General features: G+C 43.2%; 1 long non-coding RNA gene across 1 annotated transcript; it reads right to left on the reverse strand.

Annotated features, from left to right (window-relative positions):
• Window positions 1-2,273: 2,273 nt before the first annotated feature.
• On the reverse strand, window positions 2,274-5,580 carry LOC119655471. The gene is made up of 2 exons (XR_005249915.1): window positions 5,458-5,580; window positions 2,274-2,663 (listed from the first exon to the last, which is right to left on the reverse strand). It is a non-coding gene; the product is annotated as an uncharacterized LOC119655471 (long non-coding RNA).
• Between the last annotated feature and the right edge of the window lie 6,605 nt (window positions 5,581-12,185).

Genomic DNA, 12,185 nt, shown 5'->3' on the forward strand with positions numbered 1-12,185 from the left:
AAATGGGCATGAAAGTTTTCAGTTTTACCTGCATAAGATTGGAAAGGCGCGTTCTCCGAATTATGTGTTTTGCAATGGAGTTGTGGACGACGCCCACCACACTTTTTTTTCTTGTGGAAGGTGGGATGGGGTTCGTCAGCAACTCTATTTAAACACGGGGATCTCTCTCTAGACAACATTGTCGAAGAGATGCTGAGGACTGCTGACAGGCGGAACCGTGTTGCCCACTACGTTCGGGCCCTTCTCGTTGCTAAGAAGATAGAACTCCACCGGTGGAGGAGTCTGATGGCAAGGGGTTCCTTGAACTGACAGTTTCCTTCCTCCTCTCCCCTCCCGTTGGCGAAAGGAATTCCCTGATTTGAAGGCTCCGCAAGCGGGAGATTTCTGGGACTAGCCCGAAGTAATGTGACAAACAGTTCCAGGCTAGCTCTCTGACGATGGGGAGGTGTTTAGTTGGTAGTCCGATGACGTACCGATTTGGGAGTCCAACACTGTGTGCGTAAATGCATTCACCTACCCTACCCCAAAAAAAAAATCTCTCTCTTAACTTTTTATGGTTAACTTAGCCGATATGGTGTCTCCATCATATAGGTTGTTAACCAAATTAACCTAGCTACCATGCAAGAGTGGGGCCGACCACTTCCTTTTGCTAAATTCAACATTTCGTTTCCGATAGCCCGCAATTGGCGAAATGTGACCACTCCCTTAGAAAATCGTCATATTGAGCCAATATTTATATGGCGTATCAAAGCGTGGGATGCTATGACATCTAAAGGACTACGGTCACTATATACAATCCAAGTAACCTTCACCAAAGTAGGCTAGCCATATTCGTTAAGGAATGGGTCCCCTAGAATATTAGAAAGACTCTCCCTTATCCACCTTAGAACCCGAATTTTAATCCGATAGAAAACTTTATTATTATTATTATTCTGTTAAGGGAAAGTCGCACCGCGTCCTTGAAGAACTATTGTGCCCCTTTTACTGGTTATAGTGTACCTGTTGATCATAGTATCTCAAGCAGGCCAGTAACCGTTAGGAACTTTAGTATGTTCCCCACTTCCAGAAGTTTCAGCTTTGCATCTGGTATTAAGTGTTCTCCCAAATGTATCGACCTACTTTGCACAAGTGCCGGACACTGTCCCAGGACGTGCATAGAGGTTTCGTCCTCCTCCTCACAGAACCTGCAGGCAGTGTCCGTAGATATCCCTAGCTTCCCTAGGTGGTAGTTCAGCCGACAATGACCAGTGAGAATTCCCACTATGATTCGGAGGTTCTTTTTGGTGAGGTTTAAGCAATCCTTTGTGCGCATGGGTTCGTATCCCCCAATAAGCACCCTGGACTGCTCCATCCCTGGTAGGCCCGCCAGTATCCAGACCTTGTTGGACGAGCCGAGTGTATTCAGTCTCTCAAGGCATTCCCATACTTGTTTAGAGTTCACCTGGTTGGACCTAAGTGCCTTGATCGCTGCTTGGCTATCGGTGAGAATAGCTATGTTCTGCCCCCTGTAGTTCCTTTGCAGATTAAAGGAGGCATATTTGTCTATGGCGTAAATTTCCGCCTGGAATATGCTAGTGTACCTGCCCATTGGCTCAAAGTACATTTTCCTTGGACCAATGACACCGGCACCCGCTTCCTCTGCTGTGAGGGATCCGTCAGTGTACCAAGTAATCAGTTGCTGGTTTAAGCCGTATGTTGCAGCCACGCTCTCCCAGTTTGCCTTGTTACTCCAACGTGTTTCAAACTTCTTATCGAAGTGAAACCTCGTTGTCATGTTGTCCCTCGGTGTCAGTAATTCGGGATACCGCCTAGAAAGGATATCAATCTTCCTTCGATTTAGGCAACTCCCCGCCTCACTCATGCTACCGGCCATCCTGAATATTGATCTCCTTGCCTGCATCTGTATGTGCAGATGGAGAGGGGTTAATCCCAGAAGGACCTCCAGGGATGCCGTTGGGCATGTCCTCATTGCCCCACTGATACACACGCAAGCCAGCCTTTGGAGCTTATGTAATTCCCTGGCTTGTGTGCTGAGTTGGGTTCTTTCTGCCCAGATTACCGCTCCATAGGTAATCATAGGTCTTACTATTGCAGTATATATCCAAAGTAGTATCTTCGGGCTACAACCCCATTTTTTTCCTGCTATGGATCTGCAAGTCATCAGAGCCCCAGAAAACTTAAGGAGCTACGCAAGACAAAGCTAGGGAGCATAAGGAAGAATCAGATAGACGACATCTAGACACCGATTCCAACAGAAGCTACCGAATAACTAGTTTTTTCTTGAATAATTTATTTATTATTTCGAGATATTTGACTGTATTGCAGCATCTGTCCAACTTTTTACTTGGTTGACTCATGAACTCACAACAAAGTCAGCAAGTCTTTAACCTTGCCCGGAAGTGGCAGATTGTCATTGTTTGGTATTTTCGTAACACTGGATAAACCCTCTATGCCTTCACTTAAGCCTTTACTTAGGTCACTGGTGTGATCAGCTGCGGTACGACCTACGAGATCATCAGCGATGCTACCGGTGTCTATCCGCTCTACGCCTTGAGTTAAGTTATCTGCGAGGTCACTAGCCAAGTTCCCGATATCTCCCATAATACCAGCATCAACAACGATTGCAAAAGCGAGTGGCAAAATGATGAGTAACTTCATGACACCTAAAAAAGATCATTGAATTTATATTAAAATAAGATAACTACGAAATATTTACGTTTTGGAGGATTTACAAAATAATCACTCATTATACGAACATAATTAAGGAACTAATATTCGGTTCTCCCCATTCGGAAGTCAAATTGGATACACAGAAAGTGGGAGCTACCGTGGAATATTAGTGGCGTTTTAGGTAAACAACGAATTAACTGAAATTTATTGTTAGCCAGAAATATCGACCATGGTACGACTACCAAAATTCCATTGGGCTGGTCATCTAAAGCTCTATGTCTATGGACGACGGGAAAATGTCCTGCCCAAAGTAAGGATTCAAGAAGGGAGTTGGCGACTTGAAGCCAGTCGAAAAGACAATCAAAACATGGCAAAACGCAGTTGTTGCCGGCGGTGACAAGGTTAGTACTATATTAAGTGTAAGAACCCGGAGGACACGATCACTGGACCCAATCTGTTGAAGACAAATATTGAAGGAAAGCAAGGCTCGAAACGGTAGTGCTGCGAAACAAAATAAAAGGAAGGAAGAATGTTCACTTCTACGTATTATAAGAAATTCAGCTATTAGTATAAGAGGATGGACTAGTGATGAAACCCGAAAATGATTTCGGTATTTAGATCGACCGTTTTTTTTAAACCCAGAGTCAAGAAACTTATGTTTCTAATTATAATGGCGTTGTTCTGCCTAGGTAGGTTTGCAAAAAATTCCGATTCGTGTACCGGAAGGAGTAAACAAATCAGATGATACAGTTGCCCCTACAGTTCGTCCTCACATACTCGAGAAAGGTGATCAAACCCGAATCTGCAATGGGACTCATCTCAAATGGCTCTCCCATCGGAACCGGGGTGGTCATCTGAAGTATATGGTCGAAAAGGTCCTTACGGACTCTAGTGTGGAGATGCGCTGTACAACTAAGGCGCCGTGCCCCTCAGCTACGCCAGAGGTATTAGATAGGCTCCTCATGCACTCAGTATGAACCAGTGCCGCTGCACCAATCTCAAACGGGACTCTGATTGTGGTCTTCAAATCAATCCGTATTTGAAGAGGACAATTGAATGTTTTTCATTAGAAACACACCTTGGCCGTACGACGAACCCGGAACTGGTTGAATATATTGGTGACCCAAGAGGCCACAAGTTGCCGCTCAGCCACGGTATTGAAGCAACGCCGATTGCAACTATTAAACTCACATATTCTGGGAAACTCATCCGAAGCCGTGGTTCTCAAACATTGTAGCCCAGTTCTGATAGCACAGAATTACAAGCGATCAAGTCAAGTTTGATAAGTTAGTGATCGAGTGCGACGTATCGCTGCTAAGCAAAGTCGCCGACATTTTGGAGTGTCCACTGGAATATGATAACTACGGTGCGATAAAACGAGAATCCCCATTGCCTTGGAAGTATGGAAAGAGGGTCCGTCCTCGGTGATCAAAATCCTCAATCCGTGCGCCAAATGCAAGTCCCAGCAAGGAAAAAAGTGTCTGACATTGTCCTCAAAACATTGTAGTTCGAACACCTCCCGACAAATTCACAGGCAATTCTGCTTGCAACAGAAGCACAAACGCTGGATCAATTAGGACGATAGCATCGCAAACGTATAGCCAGCCGACAGCGTGGTAATAATTTCTCGCTATCATCAGGAATGTGAAAGACGTGGAAATCCTACAGACTTTCCGATGCGAGAAGTTGCTGAGTTGGGCGCCATTGAAAAAATGCCGTAGAACGCAATGCATGCCCTACGCGTTCGGCTCACGAACCCGGTCCATATGACAGTTATCATCAATCCCATGAGAAAAACGCCGACAAAAGGCCGTATTGGCCATACCATCGATGCAGCAATCGTGCCAGCTAAATCAACATCAAGTGGCCAATGAGAACCTTGAAATAGGGGCACCGGGAAACGCTGTATTGACTCGCTGGTCGTAATGCAGTAAACAAATGCTCCAAGGCCCAGCTAAAGCGACCCGAGTCTGGAAGGGACATATCTGAAATTGCTCCGAACGCGAAGCCTCACCAGAAGTTATCTAGTGCCATTGTGCCAAGATAACCCTCCGGGGGGATGTGTTTTCGCCCCAGTTATTGTGGTCGGCTCCCCTGTAAGAATTTCATGGGGGTTGCGGTTGTGCCCACATTGTGGGAAGAGCTCTTTGTCGGCTCAAGTGTCGAGTAACGCTGTACAATTCGGGTGCCGTATTTCTTAGTTGAGGTAGATGATTTCGCTAAGCGTTGCATTCACCAGTAGGAATGTTGAGCCTGCCCTCAGTATCACCTGATCGGTGTGCCAGTTATAGCAGTGCTCTGATTGTGGTCTTCAAATCAATCCGTGTCCGCAGAGGATTGTTAAACCTTTAGGACTCAACTGCATTATATCGCAGACCTAAGTTGGTGCGAAGAACTGCACAAAACTTTAAAAATGAATGGAAGTTAGGTCGTTTGATGAAGCATCACTGCAAACCAATTTTCAATGAAATCAGTAGTCATATTTGTATATATAATATACTCATATGTGTGTTCAGATTCGAATATATATTAAGAAAGGCCAACAAACCAATAAATAACACCAAATTATAAGAAATTATGAAATTCTTTAAACACTTTTTATGCGATTTTGTCAAAATAAACACAGTATTCACCGAAGCTTAAGGTAATTATGATGATTATGATGATGAAAGCTTTTTCACTTTTCCTAGATATTGACTGCAATGTCGTAGGACATACATCAAATATACATTATGAAAAAACTAAGAGTCGGATTTATCTAAACAATCAAAACCGATCTTCACTTACTGTTTTCTTTATTACGTATTGCGTTTACCCCCCAATAACTTGACAAACTCCGTTTGGAAGAGAAACCTTCGATTTGATCCGGCGGCCAGCTTAAACCTCTTATTTATAGATAATTGCTTGTTATACCATCTACCACAAACACAAATCCTGTTCACTACCTATTAGCCAGCCTTAAGAAACTACGTACTCATACCGGTTTGTTAACAATAATAAACACCGAAAAATGTGATATTTGCTCAAATCTGTATGCAACAGAAATAATGATAATTAATTTGGATCATCCATATATGGTTATCAATATCGCCTAGATGGGTCATACCGCACTACGTACCATCATTCAGCTCTTTCTAGGTTTTCTCGAGAAGCGTATTTCTAGGAAGGACACTTGGCCCCTTGGAGAAATAAAAGAGAATTACATTGCATGAAGCAATGGAATTGCTGCCCTTTCTTGAAGTTTGACCTACCCACTGCTACTTCAGCCTTCTAATCAAGACGTCTTCCGATACCCAGCCGATCCGCTAGAGCAATTCTTCATTCGAGATTGTGCCAGGCCATAGTACATCGGTGACACACAGACAAGAAGATGATTGTAGTATAGAGGTATCTCCAGTACAGATGGGTAGGTGATGTGTGTAATATTACAACATCACCCAAAAGTGTGATATTACATTACCATCACCGAGCGCGATCCAAGCATTACAATATCACCTAACATTACCGCATCACCTAGCATTACTCCATCATCTAGCATTACCGCTTCACCAAGCATCACCGCATTACAGAAGTGATGTTGTAATATACATAGCAGCATCTGGCAACAGTTGCCGATGCCGATGCTGAGTATTGGGCTGGCTTTGGGGTTGCTTTAGATTGGCTTCGGGCAGGCTTTAGGTTGGCTTCAAGCTGGTTTTTGGACTAATTCCAAGCTGGCTTTTGGTTAGGAAAAACATAATATTTCCTGGTACTAGCGGCCGAGCCGATTATTGAGTGCCGATGCGGATTATCGCTAGAAAATCTGTTCTGTCGGCTGGCTTTGATGAGAAAAGGTGATTTCGATTTTATGTTTGATAGATATACTTTAATTATAATTATTATTAAGGGCTGCCGAACATTAGTATTTAATGTTGATGATATTACATCATATGTGCGGTTAAGATAATGACAGACGATGTTTGTGATACTACTCTGTAATATTACTTTGTAATATTTTCAAAAAGTGATGTGACATCACATTACCTACTAAGTTATGTTCTTTCGACCTCTAGTCTGCTTTTCTAAACTTTCGACAAAACAGCGAAAGTCAATTTAGCGCTGTTGATGCGTTCGGAAATATCAAGCTCGATGAAACTGTCAACAGGAACAATGCTACCATAACAAAGAGAGTCTAACACTGCTTGCCCCGGTCTCTAAATTGAAATCCGTTAGACGAAAGTTCATGACTCGGTGAGAGGGCAACCAGATGTCAGCAGTATAGTGAACGGGTTTGTGGAAAGATGACTGCGTCTGGACTTGGATCTTCCGCTTGACATCCTGCAACATTTGTTCATATTATCGTTGCCTACAATTCCAATCTTTTTCGCATTTCGATACCTCTCTCACCATCATCATCATCAATGGCGCAATAACCGGTATCCGGTCTAGGCCTGCCTTAATAAGGAACTCCAGACATCCCAGTTTTGCGCCGAGGTCCACCAATTCGATATCGCTAAAAGCTGTCTGGCGTCCTGACCTACGCCATCGCTCCATCTTAGGCAGGGTCTGCCTCGTCTTCTTTTTCTACCATAGATATTGCCCTTATACACTTTCTGGGTGAGATCATCCTCATCCATACGGATTAAGTAACCCGCCCACCCTAACCTATTGAGCCGGATTTTATCCACAACCGATCGGTCGTGGTATCACTCATAGATTTCGTCGTTATGTAGGCTACGGAATCGTCCATCCTCATGTTGGGGGCTAAAAATTCTTCGGAGGATTCTTCTCTCGAACGCAGCCAAGAGCTCGCTTTTTTTTTTGCAAAGAACCCAAGTTTCCGAAGTATTCATGAGGACTGGCAAGATCATTCTCTTGTACAGTAAGAGCTTTGACCCTATGGTGAGACGTATCGAGCGGAACAGTTTTTATAAGCTGAAATAGGCTCTGTTGGCTGACAACAACCGTGCGGCGATTTCATCATCGTAGCTGTTATCGGTTGTGATTTTCGACCCTAGATAGGAGAAATTATCAACGGTCTCAAAGTTGTATTCTCCTATCCTTATTCTTCCTGTTTGACCAGTGGTTTGATGTTGTTGGTTGATTCGTCTTCGGTGTTGACGTTGCCACCATATATTTTGTCTTGCCTTCATTGATGTGCAGCCCATGATCTCGCGCCGCCTGCTCGATCTGGATGAAGACAGTTTGTACGTCTCGGGTGGTTCTTCCCATGATGTCGATATCGTCAGCATAGGCCAGTAGTTGGGTGGACTTAAAGAGGATCGTACCTTTTGCATTTACCTGCATCACGGATAACTATCTCGAGGGCCAGGTTAAAGAGGACGCATGATAGGGCATCCCTTTATCGTAGACCGTTGTTGATGTCGAATGGTCTTGAGAGTGATCTTACTGCTTTTATCTGGCCTCGCACATTGATCAGGGTCAGCCTGGTCAGTCTTATTAGTTTCGTCGGGTTACCGAATTCTCTCATGGCCGTATACAGTTTTACCCTGGCTATGCTTTCATAGGCGACTTTAAAATCGATGAATAGGTAGTGCAACTGTTGTCCATATTCCAACAGTTTTTCCATCGCTTGCCGCAGAGAGAAAATCTGATCTGTGAAGCCTCTTTAGTATGAGCCAATGATGTTCTGGGAGTATGGGGTTATCCGGCTTACCAAGATAGTGAAGAATATTTTATATATAGTACTCAGCAACGTGATACCTCTATAATTGCTGCACTGTGTGATATTTCCCTTTTTATGTATGAGACAGATAAAGCCTCGTTGCCAATGGTCAGGCATTGATTCGCTGTCCCATACCTTGAGCACAAGTTGATGAACCACTTCGTGTAACCAATTCGGCTGTAATTCCATCGGCTCCTGACGTCCTATGATTTTTTAGCCGATGAATTGCACGGACTGTTTCTCCTAAACTTGGTGGTGGCAGTATTTATCCGTCGTCTTCAGTTGGCGGGACCTCTAACTCGCCGATGTTCTGGTTGTTCAGTAGCTCAACAAAGTACTCAACCCATCGCTCCAATATGCCCATTCTGTCGGAAATCAGAATTCCCTCTTTGTCTCGGAGATGAGCATCGAGGTGTATAAGGCTTCATCCTGCTGACTTGTTGGGAAAACTTCCGCGCACTGGTGCGGTCGCTGTCTGTACTTTTCTAGTTCACAAACTTGTTGGTTCTTCCAGGCCTCCCTTTTCCGGCTGTGAAGTCGCTTCTCCGCTCGACGGAGTTCGTGATAAGTCTCCGCGCTTGCCCGCGTTCTTCCAGAATGCAACATTACTCGGTATGCAGTATTCTTCCGTTCTGTTGCTAGCTTACATTCATCGTCAAACCAATTTGGTTGAAAGTGGTCGCATCTGGAGAGGCCCACGTATGTTTGTGGACCGCTTTTCGCGCAAACCGGGTACTTCCAAGAATAATTTCATGTGACCCTGCTAATTGAATAAACCACGGTCCGTTATCATTTGTATTTTCGTGTAAGCTATGGGAGCCAACGTATTTCAGGCAATATTCGGGCTCCGTCCCTACTTGGCTGTTAAAATCCCCAAATATGATTTTGATATCATATGTGGGACAGACTTCAAGGGTTCGTTCTACTGCCTCGTAAAAGGTATCCTTCTCCGACTCTGCAGTCTCCTCTGTAGGGGCGTGAACGTTAATGAGGCGTGTATTTCTAAACTTGCCGATAGCAGCAGGTTTCATTTTGTGGCTGACTAAGAAACCTACTCCGAGCACATGGTTTACTGGATGACCACTGGTGTAACAGCTCTTCTCCAGGAAAACGGTCCCTGTCCGACGTATCTCCTGTAACGCTGTTACATCAGCCCTATATTGGGACAGGGTATCGGCTAGCTGCTTATCAGTGGATTGTGGTCCACGCTTCCCTTCTTCTTCGGCGAATAGCGAACGGGGGCAGCCATCGGGAACCGCTCCGAATATCGACGATTAGTTCCCTTCATAGAATATACGAAATATACATATACAGGGTGCGGCAACATAACTTCCTTTTTTAAAATGCGCGCCACTCAGTTAGTTGATGTCATAGCGGAGCGCCAGTGGTCTCGTTCAAGAGGGGATACTGGAGTTTTGTCCCGACACGGTTCAGTCGCCATCATGCGTTGGAATAGTGAGGAGCGTGCCTTTGCCGTTGAGGTTTACTTTTCAAGCGGATGTTCGGTTATTGCAACACAGCGTGCATTTCGGAATCGCTTTAATTTAGTCCCGTTGGCTCCCGTCCCAGACCGCAAATCAATTGTTACATGGGTCACTACATTCAGACAAACTGCAAGTGCGACAAAAGGAAGAACTGGAGTCCCTCGGCCTGTTAGATCACCTGAGAACATTGAAGCAGAGAGCGTCAATGTTGCGATCGACACGGCGTTCTGCGCGCAAACACGCATCTCTGTTTTTTGAGGAAAATGAGGTTACAGTGACAGTGAATTCGGACCGGTATGTAAACATGCTACAGAATTATTTTTTCCCACGGCTAGAAAATTTGGATTTGGGGGAAACTTGGTTCCAACCAACAAGAGGGTGCAACAACACACACTTCAAGAGCATCGATGGCTGTTTTGAGGGAACACTTTCCAGAGCGCCTTATCTCAATTAGAGGCGATTTGGAATGGCCGGCACGCTCTCCCGATCTGTCCCCTTGTGATTTTTTTCTATGGGGTTTTTTGAAATCCCGTCTTTATGTGAACCGTCCAAGAACCCTACAAGATTTGAAGACCAACATCCAAGAAGAAATTGCCAACATAACACCTGCTATGCTAACAAGAGTCATGACAAACGCCAGAAATCGATTTACGCAATGTATGGAGAATGGGGGACGTCACCCAACAGATTTGATCTTCAAAACAATGTAAATAAAAACTTTAGACATGTATCTACATTATCAAAAATAAATAAATATTTTCCGATCCATACAATAGCTTTTATTGAGTTTTGAAAAAAGGATGTTATGCTGCCGCACCCTGTACTATATAAAGGGGGGAAACCTAATTTTACTTGCCTCTGTGTAAATGTGGAAACAGCCTTGAAACTCAGGACCCATAGGACGACCTAAGGACATGAAAAATTCCTCCCTGCACTCTGTGTACTCAACAAAGGCCAAATTTATTATAACCAGGATACCGTGTAAATGTAGACGGTTGTCTTTCCTTAATACTCAAAAGTAGGTGAAGTGAGAATAAAATTAGGTCAGCGATAATATCAGCTAGGAAGCAATTTTCTCTTCAAGTATTGATCTACATATGCATGTATGTATGCAATCTCAATTAGACGCAGTAAATATAAATACATCACTAAAGTTTGAATATGCAAGAATAATACCAAATAAACTTCTTGCAGCCATGTCAAGGTAAACTAGTCAGCGCAATAATCACTAGAGCTGGGCAATTATAAACTAATTGGGGGTGCTTTTCACTTTCTCTGGATTCCAGCTGCATCTGCCAAGGATAGGGATTATCATTTCACAACAAAGCACTAGAGAATCAGCTAAAAAATCAGAACTGGAAATTGCAATATTGTCTTTATTTTCTAATATCAACAAATCCTGCCTTTGGGTTGCAGTTCACTTTGAGTCTCCTTTTTATAGAAGAGCAATTTAACATACCCAGAGGGAACCAGGATTCATATCCTGTTTGAATACGAGTATGATATAATAAGAAAAAGCCATATCTACTACCAAATCTTAACGTAATTTCTAAAGATTAAAGCCGGTTTGTCGACAGTGATGTACACCAGCAATCTTGAATTTAAAAATAAATAATTTTGAGCTTTGATATCTTTTTTTCGCTGAGTACTAGCTTTTGTTGTGCAGTATTGGATTCCAGTTGAATCTGCTTTTGTCTCAATTTCACGCCGGAAAGAAACTCGTTGCAGTTTGCCATATATTATATACGTCTTTAAAATTTCATTCCGCTCTAAAATCATCGTAAATATTACATCAAATAGCGCAATAAATTAAGCTTTATCAAACCATGTACAATTAAACGAAAAGATATAAAAATGTCGTAAAAAGAGATATCTGCATCTGTTGAATAGTAAATCTGGAATCTTAACATTTATTGAAGGTTAAATGAATTTGTTCAAGATCAAGGTACATTTTAAAGGAAAAGTATTAGTAACGGAGACGTAGTGGACCCACTAGGACACCATTACCGTAAATGCTTTTTCAGCGGTGCACGTTCCTATATAATTTATCATTCTATCGCGCTAAAGAAGGCATATCATTTCCATGGCGTGTAACCGAATCTTGCTATTTTGCACTATACACAGCCGAACCTCTTTAAGTCGAAATTCCTCTAAGCCGAATTTCACTACTTTCTATATTCATGAATGTAGGTTTATGTTCACGAATCAACGTGGGAAAAACTAGATAATAAATAGCCGGTAGTTTTATCCAGAAGAGAGACTGGTTTTATCCATAAAACTGCACACAGTATTAACGCAAAAGCCTTCAACTGTCCTGCTGTCAGGTCCGCATACAGTGATTCAAATAAATACATCTAGAGAAAATA

Source organism: Hermetia illucens, chromosome 4 (assembly GCF_905115235.1).
Source record: "Hermetia illucens chromosome 4, iHerIll2.2.curated.20191125, whole genome shotgun sequence".
NCBI classification, from domain to species: Eukaryota; Metazoa; Arthropoda; class Insecta; order Diptera; family Stratiomyidae; genus Hermetia; species Hermetia illucens.